The sequence below is a fragment of the Dufourea novaeangliae genome, unplaced genomic scaffold (genome assembly GCF_001272555.1).
Source record: "Dufourea novaeangliae isolate 0120121106 unplaced genomic scaffold, ASM127255v1 scaffold396, whole genome shotgun sequence".
NCBI classification, from domain to species: domain Eukaryota; kingdom Metazoa; phylum Arthropoda; class Insecta; order Hymenoptera; family Halictidae; genus Dufourea; species Dufourea novaeangliae.
This window is the reverse complement of record NW_015374265.1, coordinates 214,986-234,535: the sequence shown is the minus strand read 5'-3', so window position 1 is coordinate 234,535 and position 19,550 is coordinate 214,986. Positions and strand designations below refer to the sequence as shown.

The 19,550-nt window shown below is 35.5% G+C and overlaps 1 protein-coding gene across 1 annotated transcript in view; it reads left to right on the top strand.

The window, feature by feature from the left end:
• The window catches only part of LOC107192650 (tubulin polyglutamylase TTLL4-like), a 208,900-nt gene that overhangs the window by 78,100 nt on the left and 111,250 nt on the right, over window positions 1–19,550 (top strand). Inside the window, exon 2 of the mRNA XM_015581962.1 lies at window positions 13,841–13,876. The gene's annotated coding sequence lies outside the window, so the exon portion shown is untranslated. The remainder of the gene's footprint in view (window positions 1–13,840; window positions 13,877–19,550) is intronic.

Below are 19,550 nucleotides of genomic sequence, written 5' to 3'. Positions count from 1 at the left end.
AGAAATGTTTATTCTACTGAACGAATTTTTGGAATATTATTATTTAGTGAATTTATACAATTAAATTATATTAACAAATTTACAGTTTACCAGAGTGGGATTAATATAACACTTTCTTCAAACGGATCACAAATGTTTTATGCAGTATTTGTAACGTTTATTCTTTCTATTTTAAAACTTTTTCAGTAGCTTAATTGAAATTTTATTCCAATTACTAAAACACATTCTACCGCGTCAATTTTTGTTCTAAACAATATTTCACTATATTATATTTTCATTGACACATAATCTATTAACACAATTGTTTATTGTTTCAACAAACCCGTGCACGATCGCATGATCTTCGGCAAAATCCATCAAAACTTCCGTAATGACCCAATACAGTAATGTCTCGATGAGTGCAACATACTGGGGGCCGTTTCTGAGCAATTCATGGCAAGGCGGAAAAATTGTCAGCCCTTCATAAATTTGTTGTTTGCACGAAATCACCTCTGCTTAGTTTCTGTTGACCCTATTTTAATTTGTTCCACAAATGGAGCCCCCCAGTTGTGGAAAACACGCTGTTGTTCGTGTCGCATTCATCGACGGATCACTGCAGTACCGTTCATTGTTCCAATTTGGCGACAACCTTTGAATAATCTACCATACTTACATCTTCTACGGATATTCTTCAATCTTCCTAAAATACAATCTGTTCCTCTTTCAATAACTGTGACCCATAGTTTATATACTTTCGTCGCAGGTGGGCTGTATGCAAGAATTCCATAGAGTAAGTGTTGGTATTACTGCGGATATTTATAAAACGAATAATATTTAATGTTGAAAAGTATATAAGCTCTTGAAGATTAATGATAAAATTATTTTAAACTTTATCATAAATAATTATTAGTAAATATGTAGAACAAATTTGTTATTAATTCTTTTATCGTAGTTTCAAATTTGTCAAGACGAAGCTTTGATCGAATTCCCAATATGACGGTTCTAAACGCCTATTTAAAAAACATTTATATCTTGGTTATATGTAGCGTTATTACTCTATAGAGTAAAAGATATTTTTTCACAAAAACAATGCATCATTCATTTACAGTGTATTTTTAATTTTTATTTTTCACCGCAATATTAGGTGCAGTACTTTACACCACGTGTGTTTATTACTGAGGACAGGTGACAGCATAACCTAACTTATTTTCAACCGCATTTACTCACTTAAAAAATAAAGCTACGGAAATAATGTTATTGAAAAAAAAACAGAATAAAAAAATTCTGTTTCCTTTGAAAAGTTTATTACTATTATTTTTTTTATTATTAATGTTCATATTGTAATAAGGATTAATATAATACTATAAATATCTAATAAATTAATACTTTCTATCTTGTATATTATATCGCATCAATCAAATAATTTTTCTATTTACAGGATATAGGTATTTATACTAATATTTTTCTTAACACAAGTCTACAATAACATATGCGCAGTAATAGGTATTTCGTTAGTAACTGGCACACATTCCTGCAATGAGATGTGGTTTTAATTTCTTTGCTTTCTATTATATCGGTCTATTAGGTACCCTGTTTGCATTTTTTTTATGAAATTAATGTAATTCCAAGTTTCTCAAAACAAGAAGCAGGGATTTTCATTCATTTGAACGCTTTATCGAACACTTTAAAGTTAACCTATCCCAAAAGTCCGCAGTAATACCTACATTTACCCTAGCGTGTTCGAGGGTACCGTTCCCCTTTTGCCAGGCTACGCATCGAAATCAGTGTCAGGACAAGCCGGAGGAATCCCGTATAACCCCAATTGTCGTTCGTCAACCCTACGCGAGGGTTGCGCGCCGGAACAAGTGGCATTGTGTGTTTTAGGGGAGTCCACGGTGTCACAGGTGTACAAGCCCGCGTAAAGTGCATAATGTGAAACGATGAATAAAGAGACGGGACACGAGGGGTGCGCAGCAAAGAATGCCGGTAGAAGGGCCCCCTACCCGTTGGAAAATTAGAGCCTTTTTCAGAGGGAGGGTCGAGGCGAAACGCCTAGCGATGGGCTCTGAAACACTTCGAATCACTTCGAATATGTGTGGGATAAGTGTCCCAATTACTGCCACTGACCCTATTACTGCCATTCTATTTATTTTATTCAATCAAAACGTAACGTATAAAATGTAGTGTCTAGAAAATTTTTTTATTAAGTTGAGACTTTGATTTACGTAAAAACAAAGAAATACATACACTTCTATGTATCTGATATGCAAAAATTAATGTTGAAAAACAAAAGTGCAATTTGAGGGTCAAAAATACGACTACGTAGGTAGGAACTGATGGCGAAAACATACTAAAGAAAGGGCCATAATTTTACTATATAAGATTTACTTTAATTTTTGAGGTGGCAGTTATAGGGACATTGGGCTTGCTCGCAGATTTTTATTAACTATTAATTAACTCTTCGTATTTAATGTGTAAAACTGTTTTTTTTTTTAAGAAACAGGTGTTAATTAATATTATGTTCTAAAGTGAGACGATTTTTAGGTTTAACAACACGTAAAATCATTACGCCACAATCTTAAGGTGACAGTAATTGGGACATCTACCGTATACATGTGGCGAAAAATTCGAATTGTTTTGAACGTGATTCGATGTTTAAAATTCCTGAAAGTCTTGAGTTTTTGATGATTTCATTGCTCCTGAAAGTCTTGGAAGTTTTGATAAGTCTTGAAATCTTGGCGATTATTTAGTAGCTTACAGAAGCATTTTGAATGCGTTTGTCCGAGCAGTATCATGGAAAGCCTTCAAAATGTAGCGTTTGTAGAATACTGTGTACTGGCCAAGCTCTCAAGACGTATCGAGGCTTTCAAGACCTCCAAGATTTACAAGTCTTTTGGGACCCGTCGAATTTTCAGAAACTTAAAATTCAAGGCCTGTCAAGACTTTCAAGAGTTTCAAGTATCGATTTTGTAACGATACGATAACAGAGCAAAACTGTAAATACAGAAATTGTTCAGTTTTTTGTGATCTATTACGCTATTTATACTTATTTTATAAGTCGGTTAATAGAATCCCACATGTAAAACTTTCGAAAGAAAGTTGGAAAGAATTCACACAGAATCAGTCTTTATAAAAACATATTTAATATCTATAATAATTTCCTTAATTTTTACTAACAAGTTTTACTACACTTGCCTTCATATCTTATATTATATCGTAAAAAACAATATTTTGTTATGTATAATAGTTATGTAGTGCAGCAGCAGTTTGGTGTTACTATTACTTTTATGCAAAATAACAAATCATAGTAGACATGGAACACCTTTCAGAAAAAATTTTGAACCCTTCCAAACTCAACTAAAATTAAACTATTTGAAAATTTATACCATTAATTGCAGGAATAAATTGAGGATGCATGCAGAAAGTAAAAGTAAAATTTGTGGAAAAGATGACACAGAAATTGGATTGTCATTTTCATTCATATTATTTATGGTGTACAACATAGTTCACATTTTCTTTATAGTGTAAAGCAATAATAGAAATTCGTTTATTTCATTATTCATGTAATTTCTACTGTAATATCTTCCCTAATGCAAGAATTCCGATGATTGTTGTGTGAGAGCATAAAAAAAATAAAATCGAGTACCTATATTATCGAATGTTACTCAATATGGGGTAAATTAGACACTATCACGATAAATTTTTATTCAACTTCAGAGCCTGAAAAACATGTGCCACAATGGTCTGCAAACGTCTGCCATCGGGATAACGCCGTCTGAAAGCTCGGAATTCTGCTTAAGGTGGTTCGTGCCAAATTCGAAAGACTAGATAATTAAATGAAATTCATACAGATTGTTTATTAGAACGAAATACACACACAACAAAAGTTTGAAATTTGATCGCCGATCAAATAAATAAGGAAAAGCTTGTCAAAAATTGAGTTTTTAACACAGCTCATATGGCAGTCTTACGATTTCTTACCGGAAGTATAATCTTTTCTATTCTCAAAAATTAGGTACTGAAAGTATAAATCCTGAACTTTCTGATAATAAACTAAATCTTGTACCATGCTGAACATTCCAGGGAGATATTTGACAATAAAATCCAGGATATGTAGGTTATTGGGAATATGTGGAGGACTTGGCAATGTTGCAGAAGTAGGGTCATACCCCCAAAATTCAAATGCATTTAAAAATATTTTACTTATTTTGTGTTTTAATGAATTTGAATTTTCTCAATTATAATGCATGAGAATATAATTAACTTTACATATAAGAATATTGAATATTGACTACGCAGGAAAAGTGAACACGCACCACGTATACAGATATGCGTGCGAAAACAACGTTGCCAAACGTACCAGAAATGAGCACCGCGGAGTCATACGACTAACCAAAATATATTTTTTATTTACAATATAATGATGAATGATCAATGGAAATGTCGTTGAATTTCATAGATGTAATTTGTATATACTATTAAAATATATTAGCCGGTGTTTAACTCCAATTATTAACATGATGCTTTATTGACTAGAGAGTCAGGTACGAATCACATTAAACTAAAGATGGATGAAAGGAAGGATGCACTTCGCATCTGCTTGACGCACGGCGCGGTAGCCTGGCAGCCGAACAAAACGAGCAAGCCGATTGTCCCTAATCGACTGCCCGGCAAAATTCGACGACGAAAGGGTTTTAGCGAGCGGTCGCCAAACAGAACGATGGTTTTATTCGAACGGGGCCGGTAAACTATTGTAAGTCACTGTGAAAGACGGTACGCAATTGGGTCCGCGCGGGAACAGGCCCGAGCGCCGCCGCGTCGCGATTGGTCGGAACAGACTAAGAGGGGTTCGGGTCCGGGGGATCCGCCACACCTCCTCGATCGTCGCCTAGATTGCCAGTAACCCCTTCTATTGCTTCTCATACTTTCCTTTCGATTTGGTTGACTTTGAAACTCTGTGGCTGGGGCTTTGGCCTCGCTTTTGCTTGTTCTACAGCCTTTCTCTTTCCGTGCGTTCATCATCATTATCTTCGTCGTCATTATTTTCGTGTCTACGGCGCCGCTTGCACCGCCTCGGCCACGTGACCGTCGTTATTTTCACCATGATTATCCGTCCTCCCCATCTCCTTCTCCTCCCTTCCCCCCCTCCCACTCGAAAAAACCGTCCCTCTAGGACTTTCGAGGCATTGATATCTTGCCTCGGATGGACCGTACCTCGGGCCCTTCTTCGCCGCCTCCCGCTGAACATCGTGTGCTGGACGCTACTTGACATTGCGAGACCTTCGATGAAATTGCGTTCCGCAAAAAAATTTATGCGCCTTGTTAATTCATAATGAACGACGTCGAACATCGGCATAGTATATATTATACAATAAATATATTAACAAACAAGCGATAAAATACAGGTCGAACGGGAGCTTCTTTAAATATAATGCGTTTACGATAAGCTGTTGGCAAAGCAAAGCTGAATAAAGTACAAAGAAAGTGTATGTTGCTTAAATATTATGTTAAATGGTAAAAGGCTGGACAAAGTTTAAATAAAGCGGTGTTTTATTTACGTTTGAAGAATTTCGAGAAAATGGCGTAAAGTTTTGAAATACGTACATCAAATACAGGGTGGATCGGAAGTCGTAGTACAATCGGAAATGGGGTATTTATATGTGAAAAAAATATGAAACAAATTCGTTATCAAATTTGTTTGTCCGACGCTTCGTTTTCGAGAAAATCGAGTTTGAAGATTGATCACTAGACTGCGGATTTTTATGCAAAATAACATTTGTAGAAATTTATTGTTCCTCTTAAGTATCTTTTTGGGTTCCAACTAAAATAGAAAAGTCAATGAATCCGATGAAAGTTTTGTCTTTTATTGCATTTCACAGAGCCCTATGGGCTATAAATGCATAAAATGCGCAGTCTAATAATTAACGTTTTTGTATACTTTATCGATCTGCGATTGCAAAATGGCTTTTAATGCTTCGCGTGTATCATTCCTGGATTCGTGGAGGATTGAAAAAAAAGTGTATCAATCTGGAGGTGTACAGCACGATGAAGAAAATGTCGGATTGAAGGTGCGCAAGAACTTCACTAAAACTTTTTTTATGTATTTACTGATTTGGACTGAAATTTCGCGCGTGCATAATGGAACTCTGTTCAAAAGTATCGTAACATTCAGAGCACATTAACACTATTTAGAACTACTAAAGCAGTGAAAGTTACTGGTTAACACACTTTTATAACTAGACTGCGATTTTTATGCATTTATAGTCTATGGGGCGCTCTGAAATACAGTAAAGGACAAAACTTTCATCCGACGCAACGTGGTTTCTATTTTATTCTTAATCCAGTACGATATTTAAGAAAATAAAGAAATTCCTACTTTTGCTCTCTTCTATATGAATCAGTTTACAAAATGTTATTTTGCATAAAGATCCGCAGACTATTTATAACGATGAAACAAAAATGTTACAACAATACATTTTCTCCTTATAACTTCTCTTGCAATATGAATATGAAGAAATTAGTTGATTTATAAATTTTAGTACTTTTAAAAGGTTGCCATGTTTACGAATTCGATGAAAATGATAAGCATATCTTAGTAATTATTCGTTTTAAACCCCATTTGGTATAATACTTTTTTATGCAGAATTTGAAGTTTTATCTGAATCCGAGAATAATTATTAACCCTCAGATACCATACTAGTGCGAATTGCACCAGTGAAACATTCTTTCGCCTGTTCGTCTTTTTTTTTTTAATTTATTATTCCTTTATAACAAATTTTCATAGTTAAAAGATTATTTCTTGCTTATTCCTTGCACTCTAAAAAGTATGTGACGAGTTCACTTTGCTTTTATTTTCTTCAAGTTCTTGAGCATGAAAAATTCCAAATCCCAATTCGCACTAATGTGGCGGTTACGTATGTGGGTTATGGTGGCTCTTGGAAACCATGCAACTTTTGTTTCAAATATTTTTTCGTACAACAAATAACTTACGAGTCATTATAGTTTTGAAAAATTCACTTAGATACCTTACGTCCGTGCTGTTCATTCTACGCGGTTTACAGTTTGCTGCAAGTAGAAACGGCCAGTAATAGACAGACAAGACATCAGCCTCGTAAACTCGCCTGGTTGACGAACGTTTAAAATTGAGTTTCCCGAAAAAGAAACTATATCAAGAACTTATTTTACATTATTTACTTACTTCTTCGTAAAAAATTGTCCTTTGTTGAGTTGTAGCACCAGTTTAGTGACACCTATAGGGTAAATTAAAGAGAAACGCTAGGAAAGCAGAGATGCCACACATGGAATAGGGTAGACCGAGGGGAATGGGATGCCTTTCTGTTTGATAGTAGAAAAATAATAGTTAAAGTTTAAAAAGCTAATTATGTATTATAAATTCGTAATTAGTACACATTTAACTTGAACAGTAGTAATACAAAAAATAAAAAAAAACTTAAATATCTTTCTTCTAAATAAAATTAAATAATTTTTCTATGCACAGGATATAGGTATTTATACTGATATTTTACTTAACACAAATCCGCAGTAACATACGCGCAGTAATAGGTATTGCGTTAGTAACTGGCACACAGTAATACATGCATGTCCGCAGTAATTTCTGCAACGAGATATGGTTCTAATTTCTTTGGTTTCTATTATATCCGTCTATTAGGTACCCCGATCTCATTTTTTAATGGAATTAATGTCATCCAGCTTTCTTTAAAAGCAAGAACCAGGGACTTTCATTCATTTGAACGCTTTATCGAGCACTCTAAAGTTAACCTATCTCAAAAGTCCGCAGTAATACCCACACTTACCCTACCCTATGCCACTCCATTTTTCCATCAATCCAAAAGAGCAAACGGTGTCTACCTATTGGGAAGTACGGCTTGGAGAATCATCGCGGAAATTGTTATGGCCCCGAGGAGGTTCGAGTTCCTGCACACTTAAGATCAACAACTCGACCAGATCGCTTGTTGTTCTCTTCCGTTCGCTGCCACGAACGGCGGCGCATACTTACGTATCCAGAGGCGGCGCTCCTCTTTTTTCCTTTTATCCGTACAAATTCACCTCGGGGCGACCGGCGTGCTGTTGCACCAGTCGTTGCGCCCATAAATTTTTAAAAAGAAAACACCGTACCCCCCGTACGAGTAACACGCGCCTCGGGAATTATTGCGCAGCCTGAAACGTGCTGCTGCTAATTCCCCCCCCCCCCTCTCGGTCCCTTACCCTTTTCCGCCCTTTTTTTTTTCGCGTAGTCTTTATTCTCTCGTTTCGTCTCGTTGTCCTCGCTCTTGGCGGAATAAGCGAGGGTATTCCGGTTGTTTCTGCAGCGGGGCCGAAACGTTCGTTAAATTTTTTTTTCTTTTTCTTTTTTTTAATGGGGCGTGCCGTTGCATTTACGCGTGCCCCGTGGGCTCTTGCCGTGAGAGAAAGCTTCCCTGACCGATTTGTCCCTCCCAGTGTCTGGACATCCTAATGGATTGGACGAATAACACTGGACAATGAAAAACCATTGACTCTTTCGGAACGAGGTTTTCAGAATTGTTGAATATACAACTATTTGGCGATCATAATATTGAGTCAGTGGTTGAGGTTTTGATGGGTTTCGCTCGGACAGAGTAGGATAATAATAATTTTAATTATAATTTAATAATCATTTAATGAAATACATAACGATTGTTTCATAACGTATGTATTTTCAATAGAAAGTTTTATTCTATTAAACATACTTTTAGATTGTTTTTATTTATTCAATTTTTACCACGAAGTGAGATTGACATAACTTCTTCAAACAGATCAGAAGTGTTTTTTCACGGTGTTAGTAATATTTATTTCTTACATTTTAAAATTCTGTTTTCGCGAGATCAATTTCAGTTTTTATTTTAAATAAACTCAATCGCGTCAATTTTTGAACTAAAGACGAATTCACTGTGTTATATTGACATCGACAAATAATATGTTAATATGATTGTTTATTGTTTCCACAAAATCATGACGATTGTATCGTCTGCAGATAACTCATTAAACTGCATTGACTCAATATATTAATCGTTTACTTCCAAGTTCTTTTATTAAATCGAAAGTGTACGATGTGTGCAGTTAAGTATCATGTACCAGATGAGGTATAAAACTACTGCCGCCTGCAGATGCTGTGATTATTAATTAATTAAAATTGTGTGTATTCATTAATGGCGAAAACTATTCATTTTTGCGTTTCGTACCATTCAAACAAGTCCCTCCTATCAGCCGTTTCCCTCATGACTATAGTTTTATACTGATACTTTTTACTGACTATATTTGTTATTACTAATGTGTATACAAGTTGTCCTACTAATTCTGAAGATCTAAAAGATTTCCGGCAACATTGTCGTAATGAAAATATGACTAAAAGTAGGTTACATAGCTCAAAAAATGTTTTCAGTATTGCCAGATGAGATGCAGATTTTAAAATCATGTAACCTCCGTTTAATCATTTTTTATGTCTTCGATAATAGTGGCGGTAACAGACATTCATAATTAATGAGATTCTCTTCATACGCGAATAATATACGAATGTGCATTGGCTACAAAAAGTGTTTGCGCATATTCACTTTTTAAAAATAATTTCGTAGGTTCGTACGTTATGTTACGCAAATTCTTATATTTATGCACTACATTCAGCAGCATTGATTTTTCAAATAATTAAACCTTGCTCGCTGCAATTTTGTTTATCCTTCTGTACCTATACAAGGTTTAACAAAAATGTTGGAGGACTCGGAAATAGGAGACTCGTGAGGTGATATGAAACAAGTTTTCCCGGTAATTATTCGGAATCGGTTCATCGTCACCGATTCCAATGACCTTGAAATATGTTGTCAAGGTCATCATTCTGAATACCTTTTCCCTATACATGTTACCGCCGCTGGGCTTTAGTTTCCGAGATATTCGCAAAAATATATTGGATACTGTGTACTGTATTTTATTCTGTATGGGTAATTATGTAGAAAAAAGGCAACCTCGTGTATGACCTTGACCCTGACTAGGTTGTAAAGGTCAACGTCCTGAGTGACCTTGACCCTGACTAGGTCGTAAGGTCAACGTCCTGAATGACCTTGACCCTGACTAGGTCGTAAGGTCAACGTCCTGAGTGACTTTGACCTTGAAAGAATTGGCAGTATCTAATATTTTAGAGAAGATACATATTTGAAAGAGTAATCGGAGTAGGTTTGAGACTAGATTCGTTAGCTGGCGGGGGGTGGGGCCAGCAGTCGCTCCCCCAGAACAATAGACAAGTTTCTATCTTTTTTTCGGATATTCACAAAAAACTTTTGTTAAACTAAGATTTATGACTGGCAGTCTGTAATGACAGAGTTGGTTAAAGACACATCAGCCACTGTTAACCACGCACCCAACATCCCACCAAACACACGTTTAGTTATTCCTATCTCCAAAAACAAGAAAGAAGTTTCTTCGTCGGGCCCCAGAGCACATCGTGTGTGTGTGTGTGTGTTGTGTTTGGTAGGATGTTGGGTGCGTGGTATAATAAATAATTAATAAATAAAAATCTGATAAGTATCATGTAAATTGAAACATATTTTCCTGAGTATCTCGAAAACTATTCCGAATAATTACTGTTTTTCTTTAGCAAAAATGATATCCGAGTTCTGATTCTTATAAACAGAAGTCAAAAAAATGTAATTTTATACATAAATCTTTGTAGCCTAAGAATTAGTAATACAAATAATGAAGCACTTTTTGTTTACACGTCCTTACTGTGCGGACAGTTTTTTCTCTTATCGTAGATAAATGTAATTTGGTGATACATAGTACACCTACAGGACAAATTCATGAAAAATTTGAAAAACAAAAGTGTCTAAACGTGCGTTCGATAAACTTTGGAAAAAAAACTACATTGCAAACGTCCGGCAAAGATTTATAAGCCCTGTGGTCCTTCGCAAAATTTACATTAACACTTAAAAATAATGAATGGTCGAGCGAAACACGTTCTTAAAGACCATACGATAATATCACGGTCATTAATGTAGCATCGATAACAGAAAGATTTAAAGCTAAATATAATTAACCGAGCAGCCGGTTCATTCTGTAACCGTATATATACAGTTAACTTTAAATATGTACGTACCCATAAACAGTTCAGCGTATTGATAATCGAGAAATTCTTTCTCGAGATTTTTATCCCGTGGCGCTTCATTAGTTTTTCGTGTCGCTGTTAATGCGTCCGTTTAAGAGTTCCATTTACGACGGTCTCGAACCTCGTGTAACCCAAAGGGCCGCCATTTATTTAAGCGCACGGAAGCTTGTCACGAAGTCCAAAGAATTTCGGTACGTAGGGTGCGGTAATTTGTTCGTACAACCGAAAAGGATGGAATCCATTACGGGATGAGCAACTGAGAGGAAAAAATAATACTGTTTTTAAACGGAGCTTCATTTTTCACCTACGTCAAGTTTTAACTCTTTCGGTACGACAGAGCTGACTAAAAATCTGCAAACGCTGTTTTGGCAGTTTCTCGCGGATACTTAGCATAACTGCATCTAATATCGTTTAGCATGTAATTCAAAAATATCAGAAAACATGGTGCATGTTGGGTGCCTTTTTCACTTTGATCATTATTTAAACGTATTTAGATGCCTATAATAAAATAATAATTTACATCGTTTCGTGCGGGAGAATCCAAAAAATGAAACATCTGCAAACTTGAAACGGGTATACAGTAGACTCGCGTTAAAGTAGCGCACGTTAAAGTAGCAGTAGGAAAAAAAGTTCTGATCCAATTGATGGGTCGACCGAACTACCACCTAGATACTTCTGTTTCTACGAAAATCCCGCCTCGAAAGTTCCGCACCGCTACTTTAACGCGAGTCTACTGTAGCAGGATAAGGGGGTCCGAAGTGCCCAGAGAAAAATAGCCTGTGCCAAGTTTCAATCCTCTGTTTCAATCAGGAAGGTAGTAATAGGGAAAAGTTGGATTGTAGGTTTTCCCTCTATTTTCCCTGTTTAATGACGTGCAAAAATTCTGTAAAAAATCTGATAGATAATATTTATTAGGGCGCGTGTTGGAGATTTTTTTTGCGATTGTTTAGTTGGGTATCCTAGTTGTGAAAAAAATCAAAAGCGCAACGAAATAATGAAAAATATATGTTTCTTATTGATTTTCTAACGGCACCACATTTATCCTTTCACAGTAGCAACATATTAACATAAGTACTGTACTATGTAATTACGACGCACTCTACTAAAAAGTCTGCAGAAAAATTGAGGGTACGACTTATGATAATATGTCGCTATTGGGAATAGATAGATGTGGTGCCTTTAAAACTTCAATAAGAAACAATTATTTTTCACTGTTTTTTAGCGTTTTTGATTTTTCACAACTGGGATACTCATTTTGGCACATCATTAAACAGGAAAAACAGAGAGAAAACTGACAATAGGAATTGAAAAGCTATCGAATGGTGTATCACAAGTCCAAATCGATCTAAGGACATTTTCGTCACCTTATCCTGCTGTACCGTTTGCAAAGCTACAATTAGTGCATTTTGTTTGCCTAGTATGTAAATGTGATTGTCTGAAAAAATAACATGTAATAATATTGTTACGAGCACTGTAAGATCACAGAGTAAAGTGCAGTACGGCCTATTCGACTCACAGTGAAACGAAGAAGACGGTCTGACAGTTATTGATTTATTAATTAATATAAAGTATTATTGATTTATTATTAATACAAATTTACTATAAAGGGTTCCACTTAATTGTACAATTTAAAAAGTTTCACTCAATTTATCTGTATTATATACTAAATTTATATACAATCTGTTTCACAAAAGCGTTGGAACGATATCTGGAAGAATAATTTATATTTTTCAAAAATTTAAATACAAGTTTGCAGTACATCTGAAACACTATGACGCGTTATTAAGAATCTGTCAGTTCTGCTTCGTCCGTCATTGTAAACGACTCGAATTTCAACATGAGTGCAGCGTACGCTAAACGATTCGAAGCAGTGTTTCTTTATAGATACAGTAAAAACTCCATAAAACTTTACCAGACTTTTAAGCACAGTGAATTCTAGACAATTGTGCATACTATAAATGCATATAATACAAACTTTGAGAGTAAAGACAAGTAAACTTCAGTTAATTAAATAATCTAGAGAATACCTACTATTAAGTAATCCACTGTTTTTATTCCACCGATGAAATGATTTCCTTTTTTTTGTTACGGAAATTTCCATAATTTTGTAGCGTTTCGAAATTATTTGGACCGAACATCACGTTAATACAAGACGAGTCACCTAACAGCTGAAAACTCGTAAATTATTATTAGGTGGTTGAAATGTTGTTTATAGAAGTTGTCTATGGTTTCGAGGGGGGGCATTTCATAACGTTTGAATGTAGTGAGCTGAAATGTTGACTGTCGTCTTATCTCCAAACTTTACTTTCTTTCTAGGTAAAGGCGTTTCGAACATTTGAAGGTCAATTTCGTTTTTTCAACTAAAATGTTTGCATTTTTATTTAGAATTCCATATTCTTTTGAACTGTGTCATGAAGACTACATCATCGTTCAAAAAAATAATTATAATTATTAATATGAAAATATGAATATTATTAATATTAATCCTCAAGTATCTGGATGTCTCCATTCACAAAGATAGTGCATATCTTATGGAATGGCCCTCGTCAAAACCATGCATCTGTTATATACGACAATTTTTCAACCTACGTACAATTTAGGATTTACTCAAATGTGTAAGTTAGGTGAATCACCCTATATGTGAACTATGTGTAATATTCAAATGTATTTTCAGCATTTTTAATGTAATTCCATTATTCCATAATTATTTTTTCTTTTTTCTTTTAATAGGAGTATGTTGCAACATTACACGTGCTACTAGTAGGGGTGAGTCAGAAATTATTATTATTGTTAGTAAATGCATGACCCAGTAGTTTGTTTCTGTCGTTTTGTATTTCTTATAAAATCTAGCGTATACATTTCAAATGAAATCAAGTTGAAGTACTTGTGTACATATCCTATTAGTATATCTAACGATCACTAAAGGAAATTATTTTGAAATGAACAATTTTTAAGAGTTTGTGTAATCCAATTGTTTTATTTTTTCAACATTACATATTTTTGTAGATGTCGATAAAAATGTGAGGCAATTTTTGTTTCTTCTTCAATCTTTCTGTTTTTATTCTGTACCTTAAATACTAGAATATACGGTATTATAAAAATACTAAAATACAATAGAAATATACCGTGTCTTGAAGCACAGTTTCAGTTTCTGAAATAAATAGAATACAAACATTATATAATCCATATTCAAATAGGACATACACGGTGTCGCAAGGCGGGTGGTACAATCGGTCAGGTGGTGATTCTACATGCAAAAATAAGTCGTAAAAAAAAGAATAGTATCTTTTTATTGAAGGTTTCAGTTTCCAGATACATAATCGAATTTGAAAATCTCCTGGATACACGCGTGTAATTGAATATGACTTGGTTAGCGCGTCTGTTCATTGCATTCCGTTTCTACTTATGCACTGCCAACACTATATTATACACGGAGTTTGGATGAATCTTCAAACACGATTTTCTCGAAATCGGAACTTCGTATGAAAAAAATTTTATTCTATATTTTGATTTATTGATATGAGGAATCACCTTCGTTCCGATTGGACCACGATTTTGGAGACACCTTGTATAAGGTACGTTCTAGTTAATAACGTTGCAAATGAAAGAATTGGATTTTATCAAATGGTGTATAATAGAAACGACAATGGGTCATTCCAAGCGAAGTGGTCCAATGTCATTTTTTTAAAAATCTAATTTTTTGTGTATGTTTACCCTCATATGTTGACACTTGAAAACAAGCGTCAGTTTATTCTAATGATTGTTTGTTTGCACGTAAGAACCATATTTGTGTTCTGCGGAAGGTAGAATCACATTTCTTGCGGTTTCGGGTGTTAGCGGAAATGAAAGTATCTCAATGTCTGATAATCACAGCAACATAGGACAAGAAGCATGGTTTTCAGAAAAGAACAAGCTACAATTATTGTTCTATACACTTTTATCCTAAACCTAATTCTACTAGCCGTAATTTGAGTCTAGTTTGCAAGTTTGATTACTAGAAAAATGAAAAATACTTTTTTTTTTATATTTTTTATTTAGCAAACTTAAAATTAATATTTTTAATACAGAAATATATATTGAAATTGAATATATATATCTTTATATTACTGATTGAAAGTTTCGTCAAGAAGGGGCTAAGTCTCAAACTTAATGCTGTTTTTCCTTGGTACAGCATATGGCAATTTGATAAGTTTCAAGTCTGAGACTTAATTCTTTCTGTTTTCTATAATTTCTCAAATATTCCGGTTACATATGAGGGTGAACATGTACAAAAATTTGGATTTAAACAAAAATGGTCGAGCAACGACATTGGACCACTTCGCTTGGAATGACTCTAATACAATTGAACGTTGATAAATGGCAACAAAAGGAATAATCATGAACAGCAGGTGAATGAGAGGGTATTAGGAAGGTAAGTTACAAATTTTTGCTCAGTTTAAGTTTAATTGTTTACGAACGACCACAAGAGTGAACGATAAGGTATGGATAATATAATCAACTAGGATATACATAAATGAAAAAAGAACAACAATATTTAAAGGAGATTTGATAATTGGAGATAACATAAAATGATTATGTGAATTTATAGTGGGTGATAAAATTATTAGAGCCACAATACGAAGTGTAGAAATAAAATCATAATATTAAAGTTTCTACATTGGATAATTTTAACTAATCAATTGTGCAATACAAATACACCAAAAGAACTAAACCTTGCTTATCATATAAAATCGTAAAATCGTCCATTTGTGCAGTTAATTCTCTTAACTTGATCGTCGCACGGTATGACTGAAACGAATGTTTTTCAAGAAGTAGAGAGTGCGTGGTTTAATTCTGCCGAATAACGAGCTGTTGTGTAAGTTATTGTGTATACTAAAAAAAATGCAAAACTTTAAATACCATGTTCTCCGAGTCCATGTCTCTCAAGGTTGCGTGCGCGACATCGCCAAAATAAACAAAACTTATTGTTTCTCTTAAGTATCTTATTAGGTTCAGAATAAAATAAAGGAAACTCGTTAGATCCGATAAAATTTGTTCCTTTTATTGTATTTCACAGAGTCCTGGAGGCTATAAATGCATAAAATCCGCAGTCTAGTTATCGCGGAGGAGCTGTTACGTTCGCCAGCAAATTGGCCGCACTTTTCTTGAATATCGAGAAGTCAGGCTGGTTCTCTCGTGCTTGGCGACTGTCCGTTTAAAATACCGTAAATGAAAAATCAATGCGCGTTAAAATGATTTACGGAACCATCGATTAGTCTGTACGCTGATAATGCGGGCGCATCGGACGTCGATGGCACACGCGAGCGTCGCGATCTCTCCATCCTGCGGTAGGTGATTTTTTCTGTTTTCTGTGCTTGGTAGGACCGTTTTCCGGAATTTTTATCGAGCCCCGCCTGTTTCCATTCGAAACACGTGCGCCTACTTATTGCTTGGGGGGGCTTAACGATTGCTCCGAGAACAAAATTAACTAAATACGACACGTTCCCGGCCGTAGTTTAAGAACAGGTTTCACTTTCTGCTGAAGGCCTTTCGCCCTAATCGGTGACATTTATAACTACATCGGCGTTCATTGTCAGTAAGCTAGCTCGCTTGTGAAACTGTTTGACGAATTTATCGAACTGGCCGCTATTAAACATCAGTACAGTCTCGTCTCGATTATTGTCTGGCTTGTTCTACACGATTATTATCCAGGCGTTATACCCATCACTGCGGAGGAGGGATATGGAACCTGCCAAGCGCATACTTTGATGCCGAAGCTCGTGCTTTGGGCAACAAACGAATTTACGAGGGTCTGAAGTATTTCTCCCTATACGATTATTGTCCCGGCGCGGACCCGAATTCGGGACGATAATCGAAAGGATTCTGTAGATGGTTGTTAATTTAAGATCAATTTCATTCAGATTATTTTCTATCGAATGTCGTTGCGATACTGAAGTTCTTGGTGTAATTCAATACTGCTGGATGGAAATATACGAAATTGCATGTGCCTGAGCAGATACTTGATGGCCCAATTGAAGGCTTTAGAAAATTTATTCTTTGAACGGACTATGTAACTGTTTTGTGAGAATTTAGTTTTTTAAGTCAGGATAGGTAGTATATAATGTTTTTTCACATAGTATTGTACCTTATTTCAGTTTGGTCTGTCACAGAATAAATAAATGCAAAGAGGATAAAGGAGGTATGTTACAGAAGTAAGTGCAGAAATAATCATTTTTAAACTTACACTCAAGCACAAAAAGATAGCACACTTTAAGAATTACTTAATTGCTATTTATTAATTAATATCTCGTTGACAAAGACTTAGATAACATTTTTGCTAAGGATAAACTTGTCTCAAATCACCTCACGAGTCTCCCACTTCCGGGTCCACCAACACTTTTGTTACACCATGTATAATGATTTTATATCATAAGTTAGAATGCCCACTGTCTTCTTAATAATACGATTCACGACATCTAACTGAAAAAAACGAAATTATATCCTAGTAGCATTAATGATTGGACAACGGTATCCAACAGTTGGGACTTAGTTGGGATACAGTTAGTGTTTTGCCTACAAATTCCCAAAATAGGGCCTACGACGAAAAAGTTATGATCATTTGCCAAAGAATATCCAATGCTTGGCCTACAATTATTATAGTTGGTTACTTAACAAGAAATTTACAATAATAATACAACATTGGCCCACCCAAAGTTTGCCAACATTTAAATATCGTCCTAAAGACGTCAGAAACGTTGCTGCAACCAAAAACTTATATTTCAAATTGATTTTTTTGTTTCCTTATTTATGAATATACTCACAGTTTGTTACTGTCGCGCAACACATTTGACATTTGCAATTTTGTGAAAACAGAGTCAGAGGACAGATGATTGAGAATAACTTATAATTATAAATATTATTTGAAAGGGTGTAAAGAACTAGCGGACTTAAGTTGTGCACTTTCTTTATTACTAACACACACACGAGTATATATACGTATATAATGGTAATATCTAATTAAACTATTCTATTCCGCTTTAATGACTATTAGTATTGCACATGTCTCTCGCACGCGGTAGAACACAAGAAGAAGGAAAAAGGAGAGCGCGGTAGGGTCGCCGGTAAGAGCGACACATATTTGTACACTAAAAACCAAATAAGACCATAATTGCGAAATGACGAATTTCGGTCTTGTTTGCGCATATTCCTATCGGTTACCTTAGTTACCAACGTCTTAAACAATTCAGCATCAGTATGCCTCGTGTAGCATCATACATCGAGTGACTGTCAAATACAAACGTGCCAATTCATAAGTATTCATGTCTTGAGAAATACTTCATTATGTCACACGGTGTATCACAAATTCTATCGTCCCTGTTACAGAAAGCGAGAAAGTGGGGGAACAAAGGGTTCGAGAGACCTCTCATGCTCATTCGTGATGCGCGAAACAGTTATGCTCTTATTTGGTGTTTAGTGTATGTGGCGGGAAGAGCAAACCGCTTCATTATTTCCAGTGTTATACTCCTTCAAATAGTTTTAAAGGATTTTATGGAAGTGTAGTATAGCCAACTGTCTTTCTATTATTAGTTTATTGTAGATACTCAACAATTGGCCCTACAGAAAGAAACCTCCAGTTGGCCCTTCGTATCATAGTGACATGGGCCGTACATTGGATGTTATCGGTTGGCCCAGTTGTACAAAAGATTGACAATTCTAACCGTTGGCCAACCAATAGTGCATCAAAGACCCATCAAAATGCCAACAATAATTGCTACTAGGGTCCTTTCCGAAGAACAAAATAAATGCGTTCAAATTTACTTCAAAAATTACATTCTGGCCAGTTACGTTGGTCTGTGGGTTCCTTTAATTCATTACCGCGCACGTGTGATTACTAGACTGCGGATGTTTATGCATTTATAGCATTTCTTAACTTAGAAAATGCAATTAAACAGAGATCTCAATGAAGTGCAATATTATTTATGTATCGTTACTAATACACTGAAGCTTCTAGGATAAAACTTAAGATTCTGTCCCATTTTAATTTTTGAATATTCGTATCTAAAATTGTGATTTTGCATAAACTTCCGGAGTCCAGTGATTACACCCTGACCCGATTTCACAGACAATTATGTTCACCCGCAAACGCAGGATACGAGATGAATGGTGTGTCCATGCGAGACCGCTGCAAAATAACCGCGTTACACTGTTTCGCGCGCCATTATCGGGCGCGTCAGCGAACGATGAAAAGAATTACAAGCCGCCAATTGGCGCGGCGTCGATTTAACGCGTTTGTCAACTGCGGGAGTAAACTTCCGACCGAACTAATTTCCGGTGCTTGCCATAACACGCGCGCTGTTTCTTTTGTTTGCTCGATCACGGAACGTGGAATCGCATCGAAAAACTATCCTAGTCGCGTCCCATTTAGTTTCACGGTACCTTTCAGCTTTACGTAATGCACCAA